General features: G+C 41.8%; 1 protein-coding gene and 1 long non-coding RNA gene across 3 annotated transcripts in view; one reads left to right on the top strand and one right to left on the bottom strand.

Moving 5' to 3' along the window:
* Ptpro (protein tyrosine phosphatase receptor type O) overlaps nt 1-21,727 on the bottom strand; it is a 210,400-nt gene that overhangs the window by 133,135 nt on the left and 55,538 nt on the right. The window lies entirely within an intron of this gene.
* Nucleotides 12,219-15,487, top strand: LOC116099734. Its single transcript, XR_004122360.1, has 4 exons — nt 12,219-12,429; nt 12,737-12,861; nt 13,063-13,116; nt 15,244-15,487. It is a non-coding gene; the product is annotated as an uncharacterized LOC116099734 (long non-coding RNA).

The raw sequence follows: 21,727 nt of genomic DNA, 5'->3' as shown, positions 1-21,727 counted from the left end.
ACAGAGAGAGAGAGAGAGAGAGAGAGAGAGAGAGAAAGAGAGAGAGAGAGGGATTCAGATCTTAGGGCTAAATAGTAATAACAGGCAGATTTAAATTTCTTCTTCCTCACTGGGTATTAGTCTAAGTATTTCACATTGTTAGGGTTTGGATAGGCAATGTCCCCCAACAAGGCGCTTTGCTGATAAAGGCTTGGAGTCAACTGGTGTCCCCATTCAGTTGTGATGCTTATCATGAAGGCTATGACTTAATGAATTAACTAATCCACTGATAGGTGTAAAAGTTGATGAATCCACTCCTGGTAGTCTATGGGGGTGAGACTCCTAGCAGCTGGGGATATGGAAATTGAAGTGACCACCTCCTGTAGCCAGGTGGGACTTCCAGTAGAGGGACAGAGACATCGACCTACCCACAAAACCTCCGACCCAAAATTTGTCCTGTATACAAGATGCACAGGGATAAAGATGGAGTAGAAATTGAGGGAATGGCCAACCAATGACTAGCCCAACTTGAGACCCATCTTATGGGAGAGAATCAACCCTGATACTATTCTGCTATGCTTGTAGACAGGAACCTAGCAACTGTCTCCTGAGAGGCTTTATCCAGCAGCTAATGTAAATAGATGCAGAGACCCACAGTCAAACATCAGGCAGAGTTTGGGGAGTCTTGTGGCAGAATGGGAGGATAAGATTGAGGGAGCCAGAGGGGCTAAGGGCACCACAAAAAGACCTAAAATCAACTAACCTTGGTTCATGCAGGCTCACGGAGACTGAAACACCAACCAAAGAGTACCCAGCGTCTAGACCTAGGCCACTTACACATCTGTAGCGTATTGGCAGCTTGACCTTCATGTGAGTCCCCTAACAACTGGAGCAGGAGTGGGAGTAGGGAGGTGTCTCTGACTCTGTTGCCTGCCACTGGATCCCCTTCCCCTACCTGGACTACCTTGTTGGGCCTTAGTGGTAGAGGATGCACTAGATCTGCTACCACGTGATATCCCAGGGTGAGGTGGTACACAGGGACTTTGAGAGGGTTGGGCGGGGGGGCTAGCTTGGGAGGGAGGGGCTGGGAGGCGAGGAGGGTAGGACTGTGATTGGATGTAAAGTGAGCAAATAAATTAATGAATGAAAAAACCTATATGTGAATTTTGCTTGATAACACCAAACATAAAGTCATATAATTATTTTACCACAAAAAAAAAAAAAAAAAAAAAAAAACTGATGAGACCAGTGCTTTGAAAAGTGCATCTTGGGAAGGAATATTAGGCCCACCCCTTTCTGTTTCCTGCAGCTTTCTACTTCCTCAATTGCTCCTGCTATCATTATACCATCTCACCACAAGACTTCAAAAGATGGAGCTGCCAGCATTGTACTGAACCTCTGAAACTGTAATGCAAGATAAATTCCTCCTTTATTAAGTTGTTCTGAATGTTCTGTTGCAGACACAGTAACTAATACTCATACACTTTCATTAAACTCATGAAACTGTGAAGAATGAAGCACAGACAGAAAGTTAGTGACTGGAACTTGACTCCAGTAACAACAAGGGACAAAAAGGAGCTATAGACAGGAAGAGAGACACAATGTGGATAACTGGCAGTGTAGTATGTCCACATTTGTTATATTACTATCTCTATGTAGTATATGGGCATTTGTTATATTACAGAGTCTGTGTAGTGTATAGACATTTGTTATATTACTATATGTAGTATATGGGCATTTGTTATATTACAGTGTCTGTGTAGTATGTGGGTATTTGTAACATTTCTGTGTCTACTTCTATGTATCCTTTGAGTTTTCCATGGAATGTTCAAAAGGCAAATATTATCAGGCATTTGCAGGCCTGAATTGAGAGCTCTGAGAAGCATGAGTCAGGGGAGCTCATCCTCTATGTAATTGAATCGTTTGGTTTTGATGAATGCCTAAGTGTACACCCATTAACCTTGGCCAACTGATCCTCTGTTGGATCATGTCTGCCTGAAAAAAAAAAAGAAAATACTAACTCTATTTTATCTGTTCTTTCTCATGGGTGCAATGTCTACTTAAATGTCCTGCTTTAAAGGGGCATTAAATAAATATGTAGCAAGTAATTTTCTTACTGCTATCAGCTTATTAATATGAATAAAAACTTTCCATGTGTTGTACCTTTAGGTCACCATGACTTCTGTGACTCAAATGGTTTGAAGTTCATGTGAACTATTACAAAACTCTGTGTGTGTGTTATATGTATATACACATGAATGTACAGCTATCCTCACACATGTAGGTGCTCATGAAGTCCAGAGGTTGACATTGGAATATCGAGTATCTCTCTCCACCTAATTTTGAGACAGGATGTCATTGAGCCTGGAGCTCTCTATTTCTCCAAGGCTGGCTGGTCGGTGAGCTCCTGAAATCCATCTGTTTCCCCTTCCCTGTGCTGTAGTTACAGGTGTTTGTTGCCACACCTGGCTGTTCATATAAGTGATGGGTGTGTAAGCTCAGGTCCACAGGTGTGCACAGGAATCCCTTTGCTCTTGAGCCATCCCTACCCCCAGGTACCCAATATGAGGTTAGCCACGGATCTCATCCACAATAGCAATGTTTGTTTCTAGCCATGCTGAAAAGGGAATAGAGCGATACTGTAGTCTTCCTGACGATTTATAGATGCTGCTTTTAATGGGCTGTTTTCCTGGTGGGCTGACCTTTCTCTGAAACTCCTGAGTCTGAAAAATTAGATCCCTCAATTAGGGCCTTTCCTGATCATTACAAAAACATTTGAAAAGGATAAATGGAGCCTGCTGGCATCATGAGATGTCTTCTCGATGAGCATGCAAGTACCCACGGAACCCAGTGGCTGAGCTGAGCCAGTCCCTGGGTTCTTTAGACTCACCTTTGTTCTTTCCAAATTTCACCTATAGCATTTTGATCTTTTGTATACTTGAACTTCAAAGACTGATTTAATATCGGATGCCTTGGCAACGCTCTGAATGTTATAATGCAGGGATTGTGTTAACTGCCCTGCAGCATCTTACTCTTGAAAGGCTTTTAGGATCATGACAGTTTTTCTTTTATTAAAATATCAATTTCATAGGTGCATATAGGAAACAGAATTACTTTCCTTATGAACATCATTTAGAGGAAGAGAAAAGTTTAAAAGTATGTTAGCTTTTGAAAAAAGAAATGTTAATGTGAGAATTGTATGCAGCCATAATTCTCTCCACATTCCCAAAGGCTCCACTGTCTGTGCCTTTGGGAAATGACATGCGACTCTTCCTTTGAACCACTCTGTGTACCCTGATCTCCTCGCTGATAATTGCTTTTTATCAAAAATTAGATTGTTCTCACCCCCTTCATAAGTGCTTCCTCATCTTCCCTGCTCTTCCCTGATTGCGTCCTAGCCTGAATCCTTTAGTTAGACTAGCCATCTTGTCAGGAAGTCCAGTAATCTGAACAAATGCCACCTCAAGGTCAAATACTGAAATTTAGCAATGAAGACAGATACTACAGTTAACAGACTAATCTAAAGCAGACATTGATACTTGAGCATGAAGATACAACATGTCGAGAGGCCCTGTGTGTCCTTATGCTGTTCCAATTTCTAGTCCATAATCCATAACAGGCAACACTGGGCCTGAATAGCAATACACACACTGCTTCCTTCACTGAAAAGGGTTTACCTGCAGCTAGAGAGATGGCTCAGTGGTTAGGAGCACTGGATGCTCTTCCAGAGGTCCCAGGCTCAGCACCCACACGGCAGCTTGCAGCCACCTGTAACGCCAACTCCACAGAATCTAACATTCTTTTCTGGCCTAGGTAGTCACCAGGCAGAAATCTGGTGCATAGACATACATGCAGACAAGACATACACATTTAAAGTAAAAGCAGATCACTATATAAACAAAATAATTTTCCTAGTAGCAAGCTTTAGTGTACCTAGTGATGGAGATGAAATTCACCACAACCTCCATAGGCTGTGGTGCATGTCTGAGGAGGTTCTTATCTCTGCAGATTAGCAGCAAGAGGTATGGGAATGGAGCCCCAGTCCTGTGATGTCACTGTGGGCTCCATAGGTTTAGCACACGTGAGCAGCCTCCTTAAGAGTAGACTCAGTTCACAGAGGCTCTGAGTGAACATGGCAAGAGTGACTCACAGCTGAAGGCCCTGAAGACTCTCGCTTCAGGGTGGACGTTAGGATCCGAACAGACACAGAGGAGAGCACGGGTCAGACACACAGACACTGGGAAGAACGTGGGACAGGAAATAACTAGAATGTAACTGGCACCCATCACCTAAACTCACGCATCTCCCAAATATAGTGTAGATAGATTTCCCGGGTACCTTGTTTAAAATCTAGATTCTGCTTTTGGAAACTTGGGGCAAGCATTGGTTCTGTTCTTCTTTGTTTCTCAGTGCTAGGTGTGCCACCTGCCTGGTGTCTCTCTCATGCCAGGCAAGAACTAGAGAGCATGGCTGCACTCCCAGCCCAAGTTTCTTGCAAGCTTCCAGGCGTCTGAAATGCTGCAGGTCTGTGGGTCCCTCTGAGAGGAAAAGTGGCATTCAGGGTGGCTTGCAAACATCACCAGGCCCAATGGACTTCAGCCATTTTCAGAGCATTCCTTTTCTATTTTTAGAAGCACATAAATGGAAGATTCGGTGCTCAGGTGATGCACTGAATTGTTCAGTGGATGAAAGGACTCAAGGGAGTATTTATAGCACTCACTTTTATTCTGTCTTGATATTCTCAGCTTGTAAAGCTGCTAATTATGATTGTTAACTATGTGTGTATAACTTTGCATAGAGTTGCAGTGTGTGGTAATAAAAGATCAGACATTTCTAGAAAATCGTTTGATGGCTCTATGAAACACAAAAGTCTGGAGTCCTGCAGTTCTAAACATAAGAAAATCTTTCAGGGCCAGTGAGATGGTTTAATGGGTAAAAGAGGCTTGTTGCCAAGGCTGATGACCCTGATTTTGGTCCCCAGGACTTGAAAAGTACAAGGAAAGATGTGATTCCCTCAAATTGTCTTCTGACCTCTGCCAAACACATTCCCACATACAAATATACACAAAATAAATAAAAGCTATGATAAAGAGAAAACTTTCAATTACTTGCAAGCTTCGAGTGTTTGCATGGCTTAGAACCTTAATGTAAAATGCTTATCCCAGTCCTTTCCCACTGAATACAATGTATATTGATTTACAGTTACTATTTTTATTTGTCCAACTTCCCACAGAGTTCATAAACAATTTTGCAAAAGGAATGGAGGGAGGATGGGATGTGGTCCACTGTGGAAAGTACTTGCAGTACAAGTCTCAACTGTGGGGCGGAGCATACCTAGCTATGGGGAGGAGCTGTTGGGAGGAGCTTAGACAAAATCCTAACAATGAGTTCTTGAGTTCAGAGCCCCAGAAATCAGGTAGCCCTTGGAATAGTAGCATTCATCTGTAATGCTAGGGATCCCATCCCGGTGACGAACAATTTCTGGAAGGATAATTTCTGAAATAATTCCAACTTAGGTCCGCCTGTCCAGCAGCATACAGCAATGGTTTCTGTCTCAGACAGCAGGAAGACAAGGATTGCAGACAGTAGGCTCCCCTCTGACTTCACGCGGCGGGCACACAGTGGGGAGGGGATGGTGTTAAGGGAGCTTTACAACTTTCTACGAATTTAGCGCTTCTCTGAGTTCTTTACAACTGGAGAGAGATCTGCAAGGTGTGAGCAGTGGTGGCAAAGGGGGCCAGGAAAGCAGGAAGTAGGGAAGTACTGCCAGCCTACAAGGGAACCAACCTCAGTCCTAGCAGAGATGTCAATAAACAGCCCAGGAAATTGGATTAACAAAGAGCCAGGATTAGCTTCTGCATTAACCACGGCAGGTGGAGACACTAAGTAAGGTGGAAACTCATGATTCATCCATCCACTCAGCCTACCAAGGACACGGCAGTGGGACCCATTCCAAAGTGCCAGTCCATGCCTCTTAGAAGCACTCAATAATGTGTGTTCCGATGAACTTGAGCCGGCCCCTTTATTGGGTGAGGAGTGCACAAACAAGTACAAAGGAGACCCTGGCCTCATGCAGTCCAGAAGATTTACTAAATTGGGTAACAAAACATATAAGGGCTATTTGTTCAGTGTCTGAACTACACACTCCCTGAGCCCACATGGCAGACTGAGGACTCTAGTCCTAAGTCCTTTATCATATTAGGCAGAGGTATCTGTCTTTGTGATCGTTATCTGACAATACAGTTTTGACTCTGTTAGCGAAAAGGAAGTATTTCTTCTTTCCTTCCTGCAGCCCTCTTACTGTTTGAGGCTGGCTGTCATACAATGGCAGAGACTTCAAATTAAGCATGCAGTTCCTTAATGCCAGGGGTGTGTGTGTGTGTGTGTGTTGGCACATCATTTTAATTTTATAATCAAGATAATATACAATAAATGCATTTCACTCTATGAAATTCATGATTTCTCTAAGAGAAGGCAGAGTGAGAGAAGCCATTGGAGCAACTTGGAACTGTGAATTTTATCTGCCTTTTCTTGGGCAATCTGCTGATTAGCCTGAATATAGCAAAAGGGCTATTTATGGCATTTTGTTTCATCAGCTAGGCATGTGAGGGAAGAACAAAATTCCATTATTTGTAGATTTCCAAAATGCTTTGAGTATTTTCATGTGAACTGTGTATGGAGAGTTAATTTAGTTTCTCTCTATCTTTCTGTCTCTGTAGCTCTGTCTCTCTGTCTCTCAGTCTGTGTCTGTCTGTCTGTCTGTCTGTCTCCCTCCCTCCCTCCCTCCCTCCCTCCCTCTCTCTCTCTCTCTCTCTCTCTCTCTCTCTCTCTCTCTCTCTCTCTCTGTGTGTGTGTGTCCCTGTCCCTGTCCCTGTCTCTGTCTCTGTCTCTCTCTCTCTGTCTCTCTCTCTCTGTCTTTCTCATGAATGTAGCCAAGTACTCTCATGTAGGCAAGTACTCTGCCACTGAAGTACATCTCAGCCCACCCCAAGTCCCTTCTCTGTCCAGCATCACCCCCATCCCCCAGACTCCTCACCTGCCTAGTGCTTCCTGTGGTCCATCCACCCCTTCTGGGTAAAATGATGGAACTGCCCTCACATTTCCATGGCAACCTTCAAACAGTGATTGGGTGAATTTAAGCCAATTTAAAATCAAAATCAAGTAAAGGTTCGAGAATGCTATTTTTCTAAAAGGCATCAGGTAATTAAATTCTTTCTTCCAAGAACAGAAGTAATCTCATCCTTCTTTGTGTTTAGTAAAATGAAACATCAGGCACGATTTTCCCGTTCCCCTGACAAGTGTCCAGATAATTAGTTTTTGACCAAGGTGAATATGAGAAAGAGATATTTTCCTTAAAAGGTAACGTGTTGTAGTTAAGGAAGCAAAGTGAATTAATATTTGAACTAAATGCAGTTGGATGAAAAATTAGATCGCAGTGACTTCCAGGAGCACAGCCACAGAAAGGACGAATCTCCATAGAAAAACCACATACTCAGAGCAGAATGGAGAACTAGCAGGCTTCTAGATGCCAGAGTTGGGACCAGAGAATGATGGAGGAAGGGAGGGAAGGAGGAAGGGAGAGAAGGAGGAAGGGAGGGAAGGAGGAAGGGAGGGAAGGGGGAAGGGAGGGAAGGGGGAAGAGAGGAAAGGGGGAAGAGAGGAAAGGGGGAAGGGAGGGAAGGGGGAAGGGAAGGGAAGGAAAGGGAATACTTCCTGCTTCTGCCACATGCATCCAGATTGAGGATGTGCCAGAAGATGTATTCTGTGTTGAGAGCCTGCATTCTTCTGGAATCTTCTGCCACTGAAGAGCAGCAGTGACATGAATCACCCTAGAGCCTTGGGGAGAGGATATGAATCTGCACTCTCACGTCTAAAAACATCATTCATAGTTACAAACATTCATAGGGTCTGCATTTGGAGGGGCCTCCTCTATCATGCACCGTGTTTTTTAAATACATGTCAACTCAACACTCTAACAGGAGTCCCGGGGGACTCACAAGTTGGAGGTATACAAGATAAATATCAGGATGCAGCTAGGTGTGACAAACAGCTGTAGCTTGTGTCCTAATAAACCTGAAATTTACACTTTGCATTCGTTTCATAAGTGGAAATGCTTATTCCCAGTATTCTATCTTGTCCCAAGTCAGAAGTCCTAAAATGGTTTCTGAAATCTTTTTTACGCCAAGGAGCCTGTTTATGCCCAGCTGAGATTTCTCTTTTATCACTTCAGGAAACATTTTGAATCTCTAAACTGTTTTTTGATATCAAAATATTAATAGCACTGTTTTAAAATATGTAAGTCAGAGTTCTCAAGGCATTGAAGCCCTTAGCATAAAAATCACACTCGATCATCAGTTTCAGATGAACCTCAATCCATTGGTCTGTTTCTTCAAGAGCTAAAGGTATTCTTTAAAAACTGTTGTATTTGTTACTAATTACTAGTGAGCACTTCAAAGTGCAAATCTTTCTTTCAAAAGAATATAAAGATGTTAAACCTTCATTTACAAAAGGATATGAAGTAAGAAGTCACCCAAAAACACCCACTGCACTGGTTTTTTTAAAGATTTTTTTTTTTTACTTGTAATGACTCAACGAGTTATAAATGAAATGAAAAAGTTTAAAACAGATCAAGGTTTGAACACGCTAATTATTCTCTCTTCTAGCAGCAGCACAGCTAATATTAAAGGTGCTTCAACTGTGAGAAAAACAACAGCTTCAATTTCCCTGAGTGCCACATGATTGTCTTTCCTTCTTTTTTTTTCTTTTTTTTTTTTTTTTTTTTTTTTTTTTTTGTTTGTTTTTTGAGACAAGGTTTCTCTGTGTAGCCCTGGCTATCCTGAAACTCACTCTGTAGACCAGGCTGGCCTTGAACTCAGAAATCCACCTGCCTCTGCCTCCCAAGTGCTGGGATTAAAGGCGTGTGCCACCACCGCCCCGCTATGATTGTCTTTCTTATAGCAAAACATTTTTTTGTCTTAGAACATTTTAAGAATCGGACCTATAACACTTAATGAAAAAATTGTTTGCCTCAAAAATACATTAAAATATCATAGCTGACATTGTACTTTGGTTTAAAGACCTAGAAAATAGTTTGAAAGCCTAATTTCTAAGAATTGTTTTTTTGTTGTTGTTGTTTTTGGGGTTTTTTTGTTTATTTGTTTTTGTTTTTCAAGACAGGGTTTCTCTGTATGGACCTAGCTTTCCTGGAACTCACTCTGTAGAGCAGGTTGGCCTCAGAACTCAGAACTCTCAGAACTCAGAAATCGGCCTGTCTCTGCCTCCCAAGTGCTGGGATTAAAGGCATGTACCACCATTGCCCAGCAAAAATTGGTTTTCAAAAAACACAATATCCCTTAGGGTAGAAAATAATAATCACATTTTACCTCTTAAATATTACAAGACATTTCCAAATGCTTTTCTTCCAAGAAAATTGGGCATTAGTGATTCATAGTTTCAATCATGCATGGACGACCCAGCAATAAATTTCCTACCTTGCTGGTACATTGAACTGCATCAGGGAGCGTTTTGAACGAAATGGTAAGCATGGACGATTACCCAGCGTACCTTTCTTACTGAGGTCTGATGCCTTTCTTAGTGATTGTTACTTAGATTGCTAGTCTTAGACCAATGGAAGCATACTGCTTGGACAATTTGAGTGTTTTCTAACAAACTGTGATGTGGTTGGGTTTAATAAAGTGAAATAATACTTAAGATATATGGTAGGTCATAAACGATACAAGGATTATGTTATATCAAGAATCCACTTCCTTAGTAGATTGTATTTATGTTGCCTGGTTTTCATATCATGGCAATATTTAATATTAAGTCCTTTAGATTTTCTTTCTTATATGTCAATAGGATCCATGAAGTTCTCAGAGGAAGACAGATATGTAAGAAAGCATTCTGGCCACAGTTTAGAAAACAGTTTCTCAACCTGTGGGTCATGACCCCAAAGGGCTATCATCTCAACTTTCCTATGTATCAGATATTTACATTACAATTCATAAGAGTAACAAAATTACAGTTACGAAGTAGCAATGAAATAATTTTATGGTTGGGGGTCACCACAACATGAAGAACGGTATTCAAGGGTCATAGCATTAGAAATGTCGGGAACCAATGGATTAGAATCTAATGAACATGCTACAACTTTTTATATTGATATAGCATGACTGGTAGCTGTGTGGAGATCCTAGAAGCCCCTATTTTACTTTTGGCTTCTCTGTAGACACACCCACTTGTGTGTTCTTTCTGAGGGTAGGGCATATGACCAGTAGGGACCAGAAAAGTAGATCACTGATACTGAATAAACAAGTTTGCTCTCTAAAACAAGTTGCTTTGGTAGGAGTGGGACTGTCTCATTGTCACATAGAGTAAAAGTCTTTGTTTTATATGAAGAAAAAAGAAACAAGTAACTATATTGAACCACATGCAGTTACCTGAATGTAGTAGCTTGGGGGATAGTGGGATCCTAATTCGAATAAGCAATTACTTGGATCACTCCAGCTGAATCTTAAATGATCAAGGATGCCTCTTACTTTTTAAAGTTAACAAGCTGCTCAAAAACTGAATGACCTGAAAGTCATCAACACAACTCAGATACCTTCTTAAAATAATAATTGATTTTATGTTTCTCTTTACGTTAATTTAGTGAGCTAACATTTTGTCATTACCAAAGGTGTGGCATAATTGCCTATGTGATGCCTTACGGAGTTAATCACATAACGTCCTGCTCTCAGCTGGGCAAATTAGCTGTCAAGGACATATGATTTCTAGGTCAAATTTAAACTACTATTTTCTCAATTTTATTGCCAAATATAAAGAGCTGTGATAGATATAAAAGTCACTAATGTTAGTGTTTCAACGGGGAGCTGGTGGTTTCTTCCTCATGAGCAATTCAAACTTTCAAGGTCCTGGCTCCACTCTGGTGTTCTCTGCCAGGATGCTTACAATCCTGAGCTGGAGAGATTTACATACATACAGATAAAATTGCAGTAAGTACTCTTACACGCTCATGAAGACACCTCTATAAGGCATAATGGCTATGGGTACAGAGAAACTACCACCTGCCGTTCTCAGGCAGGAGACAGAGTGAGGCCATTAGTGAAGTCTGAAGATCCGAAAGCTCAAGAGCTTTCCAATACATCCCTTCTGAGTCGGAACTGGAGAGACCAAGGGGATAGTTTTAGTTACTTCTCTGTTGACATGACAACAAGCTTGTAGATGTCACGGCCGCATAGTCAGGGACACAGCAGGAAAGTCCAACTCCGTTCTGTCTTTAAAAAGAAATTCTCCTTCTTGAAAATATTGTTGATTAGAAGTGTGTGTGTGTGTGCACATCTCATAAGTCAGTCAAATCAGCATAAAGAATTAGTCCTGGTGTACATGTCAATAAATTATCTTTATTCCCTGGTACTTCTTGGTTGGCCACATGAAATTACATTTTTCTCACACTGTTTTCCTCTGTTTGTCTGTCTTTTCTTTGACCTTTAACAATAACACTTTGGTGTACTTATATCAGGCAGTATTACCATGAGGATGTACTAATTCTCTTCTTGAGGACTTTGCATCTAGCCTCTTTCCCCAGAGGGATACACATGGTCTCACATGGGGAGAGATACTGAACATTCCAGCTTTCCAAACAATGGTGAAGTACAACTGGTCACATTTACTTTCCACTTTATTTTTATTTAAGATTTATTTCATTTTTATTTACTTGTATGTCCGTATGTCTATATACAAGTGTGTGCATGTGATACAGGTGAGCATAGCTGTCAGAAGAGGGCCTTAGATTCCCTGGGGCTGGGGTGGTGGGAAAGAACTGAAAATCTTTGCAACAGGAGCACACGCTGCTCCTCACCGACTTATCTCTCCAGACAGTTGTTTCTCCTTTCTGCAGAGTGATTGTAACAAAGGCAAGTATAATGAACAACATTAAAAATCAATCGCCACACCCACAGAGAAGATTGCAGACACGTCTGAGGAAAAGAAATGTGTAAAGGCTGAACATCAACATGTATTCTTTCTCAGAACAACACCATGTCAATTCTAGAGATGGAATTGAATGACAATCGTTGCTAGGGTTTAACACAACGATCTTGAACTAGAGTCTGGAATCCAAAGGAGACCAAATCAGCTTCACTCTCAAGCCCTCTGCCATGGTCCCACCTCTCTCTCTCCTTCTCTCTCTCTCTTTCTCTCTCTTTTTCTCTCTTTTCACACACACACACACTCTCTCTCTCTCTTCTGCTTTTCCATTTCATTTCCTTATGTTAGAGAAGCATTCCATTTTAAAATTTCAAGGAGGGTACTGAATGAGCTTGGTAGATAGACTAGGCTCTCTTGCATAAAGATCATATAAGAAATTAAAGGAGTTTGCCACATACTGCCTTTCTAATGGTGTTCTTCCTTTCCAACATCCTGAGTTGTCCAATTTTTCAAATATTAAAGGTAAAAAGAAGCAAAAGTGACTTGTTATTGTAAAAAAATTTAGAAATCTAAGCTATCATTTCAGGGTTGGATATTGATCATGATTATAGGCCATATGCTTGTGTTACATAATATAGTATATGTATATTCACATATTTCTGTGTGCTTGAACTACATACACAAATTATGTGCATATATGCATAGTTTACATATATATTTGTATCATGTGTGTCCATACATATGCACATGTGGATGTATATCAAGGCTGTGGATACCTCACAGCGGGGTGAATGCCTAGTGTTTACAAGGGCCTATGTTCTTCTCTCAGCTATAAGCCAAGCAAGGGAACAGTTTCAGGTCAGTGGGCAGAGCTTCACACCTCTACGCCCACCATGATCTTGGGAGGCCGAAGTATAAGAAGTGCAACAGGACTCAGACTACCTGAGCTACAAAGTAAGTTCAAGACCAACCTGAGCCACAGAATCAGATGTTCTCTTCAAACTAAAGAAGCCAACAGACAGAACCCAGAATGTGCGAGTACTGCTCGCATCTACGGCTCCAATTCTTCAGCAGCTCCGTGTTGGCACTGAAGATTGATACTAGGCTGTTCTAAGGGAAGCAAAATCTCTTTGCTAAGTCTTGTTTCTCTTACAGGACTCGGAACTCCTCCCAGCCTGTCATTTTGAAGTGTTTTCTGGATTATACATGGTACAAGGGGTTTACATCAATCTTTTTAGAGCTCGTGATTTATTCAGTTAGGAAATATATTAGTTACTTCTCTTGTTGACATGACAAAATGCTTCACAGAAGCAATGGAAGGAAGACATGAGGGAGGAAGGCAGGGAGGGAAGGAGAAAGGAAGGAGGAAGAGAGAAAGGAAGAAAGGAAGGAATGATGGAGGGAAGGGAGGAAGGGTTTATTTTGTCAAAATGCAGGAAGTAGAGAGTTAAATGTTGTCTCCTTTTTAGTCCAAGACCTCAGCTCATAGGATCTTATACCTCACATCTAGAGTCTGCCTTATTCAGCCACATCTACTCTGCTTTCACCAGGGTTCTGGGAATCTAACCAGTGTTATGGTTGCAAAAAAGTGCTTCATTCACTGAGTCAACTCTCCAGTCCAGTAGTTAGTAAACAAGAAGTTTCCTTTGTTCTGCTCAAACCCAAAACCCTCCATAGCTAAACGATAATCAAGATCACCATAGAGAAGTGCTTCCTTGGTTTGCATCAACAGTATTCTGAGTTTTATTCTTCCCTCATTGTTTCCATACAAGAAATTATTCTTTGTCTGACAGGTGCTATTGCATACCTTCTCCCAGCTGCATTAGCACCAAAGGCATATACAAACACCAGTCAGAGTTCTTTATTAGTATGAGATACAATTTTACCTCACTAAAGTTCCAGAAAGTTGACCCTAATCTCAGAAAACAAGTTCTGGTTTCTTCTCACTGTTTTGATATTGGCAAATTAATATTTTTTTATTAGAGACATCAGGATAGACTAATGAAGTCAGCACACTTGGATCTCTAGAATATTTTATGCAAGGAGCTCATTTCCTCTTTTGAACAAATACACAAAATATAAATTTAATTAACAACCGGATGTGGACTAATGTTTATGTTCTTCAAAATTCATGTGCTGAAGCCTGATTCCCAGTGTGGTGCATTAAAGACAACTACTACTGCAGCTAGTAAGTAGGTTGTGGGAGAAAAGCCTTCTTGATGGGATTAGTTGACTTTAGGAAGACACAAGAGAGTTGGCTGCCATGGCACATTCTGTAATCTTAAAACCCAGGAGACCAGAAGGGAGGTTTCCAAGTTCAAGAGCTATTCTGTGTGCAAGTTAGATCTTTAGAAAGTGAGGAAGAGGAGGAGGATAAAGGGGAGGTGTTGTAGATAGTCCTGCTCTTGTATTTTGGTGCTAATTCTCCTGTCCTGGAAAGCAATGCAGACTAGGAGGGACTCACATAAGGGAAGGAAGATGGAGCTGAAGCAGGTGGCTTGGAGAAATCCCAAGTCGTATGGGATCTGATAGATGGGAATAGAGTAGTGTAGTGGTAGATCTACCCAATCTAGGCAAGTAGCTTGAATACCAATTTATTGAGTTGTGAATTCATTTATTGGATAAATTGGGTTAAAAATTACCACAACAGGGAGGAGGAGAAGAAAAGAGAGGAAATAGAAGGGGAGAAAGAAGAAAGGAGGAAGAGGAGTAAAAAATGGAAAAAGAGGAAGACAAGGAGGGGAAAAGGAGGCAATCTTTTTCAAGGATCAATGAGAACCAGAAAGACCCCACCAGGACCATAATGCCAACATCCTGTTCTTAGACTCCATTTAGATCTTTGAGAGATAAGCATCCATCACTTGAGTATTTCAACCTAAGGTTTCTCTGTTACATCAGACAAAACTAAGAAAACTCTTTCTAGCCCCTCTTTGAGAGAGTGTGGCCAAAAGTACTGAAGTCAGCCGACATGCCGAATAAAATTGTACATGGCTTTTAGAGTCAGGTATTCTAGATCTAAACAAGTATGTGTCACTTGGAAATGTTTCTCTTAGGTTCAGGTTATTCATCTGTTAAATATGGTTAATAATACCCACAGCAAACAAAAAACATTAACAGCTTTTTGGTCATAAAAAGAGAACATTAAAAATAGCAAACTGGTGAAACTTTTCATAATATGTAATATTATCAAAAATGGTAATAAGTTAAAGGGTTAGCACCCTGATTAAAACGCTAGTGTTTACAAATGTACAAAAGTAGACAACTTATAGTGGATAAAAGTCACAAACAAAAACATTCTTCAGGGCAGCACATCCACTGTGAAATTCTCTTTCTTAGACATGGGGAGCTTCGTTCGAGATACCTCGACAAGATGGCAGCCTGAGCAAGACTTGAGCAAGGTTAATGCTGCCAGCTAAAAACGGAAGGAAGAAAACTCATGGGCCCCAGACAGAGAACACGAGGCAACTAAGGAATGTTAAAAAGCAGGAAAATTGTCTTCTCCGGCATTGAACCCCTTTCATTGGTAACCTGATACCACAGAGTCAGCCTGAATTCATATCCATACAAATAACAATAAACGGACCAAGCAGATTGTATTTACATATGGAACTGTAACAATTAAAGAAAAAGAGGCCACGGATTTGACAGAAGTTATGGGAATACATGGGAGGGGTTGGAGGGAGGAACGTGAAGAAAGAAAATGATGTAATTATTTTTCTAATTATAACAAATAACTGAATAAACATGCTTGGCCCCAAACTTGTAAAAATTATCCAATACCATGAGTAATCACAGTTTCGAAATAAAGCACGATCTGAAATTTTCCACTGATATAATTAGCACAGTCGTGGAGAAGGGCATACTGCACTGCTCACTGTGCTCACCGGGCCTGCTTCAAGTAGTGGTAATCAAACACTTGCAAGGCGCAAGATGACAGGATGCTATTCTAATCGCTGTCTTCCATGTGTGTTGGGGCGGTGAATGGGTACCTGGGTGTGAACTTAGGGTTTAGGTGAGTTGGACAACGGACAAGCAACAGCTATGGGCTGAGCTCAGCACTGTGAAGGGAATGAACTCGGTGCAGTGCTAGGGAAGAAGTGTAGCAGACCATGTAAACAGGGTGGTCCGGCAAGACCACCCCAAGTAAAGGACCACTAAGCCATATTTGGAGAGAATAAGAAGTAATTCGATGAGCTAAGGGACAAGAACTATGTTCAGAAACAGAAAATGACAGCAGAAAAGCAATGCCAGTCGGCTTCGGGCTTAGGAATTACAAGAAGGCATGGTGCTGGGAGAATAGGCAAGGTGGGCGCTTCCTGCGCCGTTTCAGGCCCCATGGAGCATGTGCGGGAGAGTCGTGGACTGCATGAGGAAGAGTCAACTTTACTCTTAATGAAACCCAAATAGAAAAGAATCCCCAAAGGAATAAGAAATTACACATTTGCCATGAATTCACAATACTGAATGAGTTTTACCATTTAAAGAATGCTGCAAAATTTAAGCCGTAGGTTGTCAACATTGATTTAACATGTCAGACAGGGGTCTGTTGAGACTCGGTTGCATTTGATGGGTGTCTATAAGACAAGATGTGACAGTGTGGGCTATCTTTAGATGCACATACTTAATTATGGGAGCAATATTTTTATGTGAGTTACTTCCAACCCTTATCATTTACGAAGGGTGGGTTGGCTGGAATCCAGTATTCTTTCACTGGGACTCATGCAAGCAGCAGTCAGAGGAACTGAAGCAGTATCCCTCGGCATCAGTGAAAAACACACATGAAAACCAACATCAACATTTGTCATCCAGCTTATGCACAATGACATGTGTGTGTTTGGATCATTATCAAACAGAAGCATCTAATGATTCACACAGAGGATTCCAAGGGCCTCTGAGACTATGCCTCTGGCCCCAAGAGAGAAGTGACTGATTTAAAATTTAGCATTGCTGTTTTTCTCCAGAAGAACGGATGAATATCAAAATTTTGTGGGTGAACACCTCACTGAGTTAAGGCTAGCAAATTCCACAAGATCCTTCAATTTTAAGGAGAAATTCTCACAGCTTCTCTTATTTGTCTGGCCGAGGGTTTCAATTCAAGTCCCAAAGGCTTCTTTTGTCCAAATTAAATACAGACTTCAGTCCAACAAATGCCAAGTTCCCATTTGGCTCTCCACAACATCCTACTGACTCTTTTTACTTCAAACTGAGACAGAATGCCAAGCCATTTCCGTGTTTAAGAGGCATGACCTGTAGTTAGAATCCAGTCAAATGATGGGATGCAGTTTATACTCTAATGGATTTTAATTAATTTTTAATTAAATACAGAAAATGGAATGGATGGGCAAAATACAAAATTGTAGCCAGCTAGGAGTGAGAATGCGAGACAGAGATTAGTGTTTGTCACCCGTACAGAATATGATGACGTCTGGACACACAGAACCAGTCTAAGGAAGTCCAACCTGAGAAATAGTTCATAGTTTGTATGAGGCGATCACTTTTCGTTTGTAGTGAACTGCAGATCCTTTCTGGCTAACTATCTGCCTTTGTGTATAGAAAATTTATTATTCACATCCATCCATGTATAGAGTTTCTAAGTGGAAGAAAAACACAAATTCACTCCATTACTAGCTCCCTTCCTGGGCATATCCGCTGAACACCTTCTCAAGCTCACTCCATTACTAGCTCTCGTCCACAGCGTATCCGCTGAACACCTCCTCACAGAGGAGGAGGACTCTTCTCTGTCACAACTGTTCTTCACTGAGACTCAGCCATCTTTCATCTCAATGTTTGGGCAGTTCTGTTACGGTCAGCCACTCAGCTACCAAACAACTCGCACACTTCCCTCTGGCCACTTGCAGTTGAAAAATGGCAGGTGACTCATTGTGGCTGGTGAGTTCTTAGTGAAGATGTGTTGTGCATTTCTGGGATGCAGCATTTCACTCTGCTTTAAAACCACAGGAAATCATGTCAATCCCAGCTGAAGCGTGGGGAGAATCTCCTTCTCTTTCTGTCTGTCACAATAACTGTCAGGTTTTGAGATAATGGAGAAATGGGGAAAATCTCAGACCATTCCATGAGCAGAACATATGATAAGCTCAGAAACCCATGTTGATCTAGCCACTGAAATTGAAGCTTGTTAGTTTTCCTGACATCACCCTGGCTTTTCTTACTAATGCTACAAACAGCACTCTCTGCTAGGTGCTCAATACATCTGTGAGCCAGGTCCATCTCTGATGAATGCATCTGTGAGTTGGATTGGAAAACATCAGTAACGACTCATAACTTCTACTTAGTTTAGATCATACACTGAATTAAAAGCTACATAGAGGCTGAGATTGTCATGGTTTTCTGATAGAAAAGTGTCCAGTGGATGACGTTCATCTGTTCTACAGAGTTCTGTTGAACCAGTAGAAACCGCAAACTAAGGAAAATAAGAATGTGTCCCACCACAGAGAAGAGCCGGGAGTGATGAGGGACCCAAATCATGTGAGATGCCCAGTTCATCTAAGAGGACTAGAAACGGAGTCCTTGCAAGAAAGGGGCTTTGAGGATAGAAGCTAACTCTAAGAGGATGGCACTTGGAAAGAGCAGAGCACACTACAGGCAAATGGACCAGGGTTTTGAGGGAGAATGTCAGCCACGTAGATGCTGGGGGTGGGGGCGGGGATTGGGGTGGGGGGTAGATCAACAGGCCTGTGGTACCAATCAGAGGTCAGATCAGTGGGGTCACTGCAGTGAGAGACTTTAGTGTCAACCTAGGAAGCTAGACATTATTTGAAGGTCTCTGAAGTTACACTCAGAGGAAAACCTCCTGGGGCATCTGTGAAAGGGGAGCCCAAGATTGTTGCCTCAGCTTCCTGCTGCTTCTAAGTTAGCATTAAATACAATGACTCGGGCCTTAACAATTTGTCTCACCTTTCCTACTAAAAATAAACCTTGTTCCAGGGGAGAATGTGCCTCTGAACTGCTCCATCCTTACTCCAGGGACTGGCGATACCTTTTATCTGTTAAGAAGAGATGGTAGCACACCCATGCATGCACACAGAAAGCTCTAGAAGTCATTGTTCATTTTCCTCACTGGGATCTCTAGCCTGAGGTCTCTCCTCAAGCTCCTTGGAAAAAAGTTTCTCTCTGGATGCTAAAAATAGATTGACTTCTGGTGAGAAACGTTACTTTCTGCTTTATAAGTGAGTGAAAACGGGTTGATCTATCTCCTCTTCTCTTGTGGCTGTTGAAAATTTTAGGGCAGCTCCAAGTCGCACTGGAAGGACCTGCACAGGACAGCAAGTGCACTGAGACAGGTGTGCCTCCGGAGTTGTTTCTGTAGTGGCTTTAGTCTCTTGTTCTCATTGAAGGCACGCTAACAAGTTTATTGTTTGTGTTGTGTTGTCTCATGGGTCTGTTGTTTCTAAGTGTGAAGTGAGCCAATAACACTTCTCTCCTGTAAGCAGAGCTTACCAACTTAAGGTCAAAGCAATAGTTCTTCCAAGACGCACCTTTAAGAAATAGTAAATATAAAAAAAAAAACTCATTCACTGGTCTATGTCAGGTACTGGAAGGACCACAGCTAGGAGACACGAAGGTGGCCCCAGCCTTTGAGGAGTTCATAGATCAGCTGAACAATAAACGGATCCCCGAGAACCCACATGTAACTTGGGCTCTCGGGCTGGCCAGTTTGGCTCCTCTTCTTCCTTGACTACTCTGAGGTTCATTTTCCTCAAGGGTGAAATACCAACCCCACCAGCGTCTGCTCCAGGGGCTGCTCTGCTAAGTGAATTAGCAAGGACACAAACTCATAACTGTGCCTGGGAGACTAATTCTATTTTTATAAATTGTTATTACTATAAAGAGAATTCGGCCTGGAGCAGTACTCCAGGACTCCTGCTGAACCACTAGCAAGAACTCCAAAGCCTGCATTTTCTTATTTGGTGCTAAATGAAGTTCTGTGTACAAGTTCTGTATACAGCTTAGAATTTATGAGATTATGGAGTGAGAATGCATCTTGCCATTCATGGCAGATTCCAAATGGGTTTTTAGGAGCCTCTCTCTCTCTCTCTCTCTTTCTCTCTCTCTCTTGCTGTGTGTGTGTTTCTCTCCCTTCTCTTCCTTCTCTTCCCCCTTCCCCTCCTTCTCCTCCTCCATATCCTCCTCCTCCTCCTCCTCCTCATCATCATCACCACCACCACCACCACCACCACCACCACCACCACCATTCCCATCACCATCATAATTATGTGCACATGCATGCCACAACCTGCATTAGGAGGTCAGAAGACAATATTGTGAAGTTGATTTTCTTCCTCTGCCTTTAGATGAGCTCCAGGGGTCATAAGATTTCCATTATCGGGTGACAAGCACCTTTTCTAACTGAGCAATCATTCAAGCTCCTCTTCCTTCTTTCTCTTCTTTTAAAAACATTTTGGTTTTATTAATTAAAGGACTCATGTAAAAGAGACTGGTTTTGAACTCTTGACCTCCTGTCTCCATTTCCCAAGTGTTAGGATGACAGTCATAGCCGCTGTGTCTGGATCAGGGTTGTACTGGCTGGTTTTGTGTGTCAACTTGACACAGCTAGAATCATCTCAGAGAAAGGAATCTCAGGTAAGGAAATGCTCCCATGAGATCTGGCTGTAAGGCATTTTCTCAGTTAGTGATCAATGGGGGAAGACCCACTGTGGGAGGTGTTATTCCAGGGCTCATGACCCTGGGTTCTTTTTTCTTTTTTTTTTTTTTTTAAAAGGAAGCTATGGGAAACAAGTCAGTGAGCAGCACCCCTTCATGGCCTCTGCAGCAGCTCCTGCCTCCAGGTTCCTGCCCTGCTGGAGTTCTTAACCCTGACTCCCTCCAATGATGGACTGGGATTTGGGGAGTGTAAGCTAAATAAACCCTTTCCTTCCCAACTTGGGTTCTTGTTTGTTTGTTGCTGTGGTATTTTGTCATAGCAATAAAAACCCAAAGACAAGGGTTAAGAAAATTTGTATAAGAGAAAAAAACTGAACAAAACTAAAATCTAGATTTCCGTCCTAAGAGAATACACTGTGTGGCAGTGTTCAATCTGTCTGACACATACTTTTAGCTCTCATCCTGACAGAAGCCTAGGGTCACCGGGAGGAGGGGACCTTGGCTGAAGAATTGTCCGGATCACTTTTGGCTGTGGCCAGGTCTGTGAAGCATTTTCTTTAATTGATAATTTGTGTACAATGGCCTAGCATACTGTGGGTGGTCCTGGGTTCTATAAAACAGAACAAAACCAACAAAACAGGCTGAGCAAGCCATAGGGAGCAAGCCAGGGACGGAGAGTCCCTGGTTCGCCTCTGGGTTCCTACCTGGGGTTCCTGCCCTGGCTTCCCTAGATGACAGACCACAGCTCTGAGCTCCAGCGAAGCCTTTCCTGCACAGCTGCTCTTAGTTGGGATGTGCTAGCCAAGCACCGTACAAAAACTAGAGCAATGCCTGAGACATATTAACTACAAGCTTAGACGTAGTCGTTTTCATTATGTTTACGCTATTAGAAATATTTGTAATACAAAATGCAGACCGAAGGTCCATGAGTATTTGTTGAGGTCCTATTTTGAAGGAGACAGATAATTTACAAAGGTTTATGGAAAAGTGAAACACCCATCCAATGGTGGAACAAACGAGACTTTCTAAGGATTTCAGTAAATGTACCTAGTGCCTTCTTCAGTATTCATGTAATGATTCAAATTTCATTTCCATCTCAGGACAGTGTAGGCTAGAGCTGTTGTTCCTATAGTAAGGGTGAAATACAGAAACACCATGCTTCAGAGGCATCTCTCTTTTTTTTTCTTTTCTTTTTTTT

The sequence above is a fragment of the Mastomys coucha genome, unplaced genomic scaffold (genome assembly GCF_008632895.1).
Source record: "Mastomys coucha isolate ucsf_1 unplaced genomic scaffold, UCSF_Mcou_1 pScaffold20, whole genome shotgun sequence".
NCBI classification, from domain to species: domain Eukaryota; kingdom Metazoa; phylum Chordata; class Mammalia; order Rodentia; family Muridae; genus Mastomys; species Mastomys coucha.
This window is presented reverse-complemented; position numbering and strand designations above follow the sequence as displayed.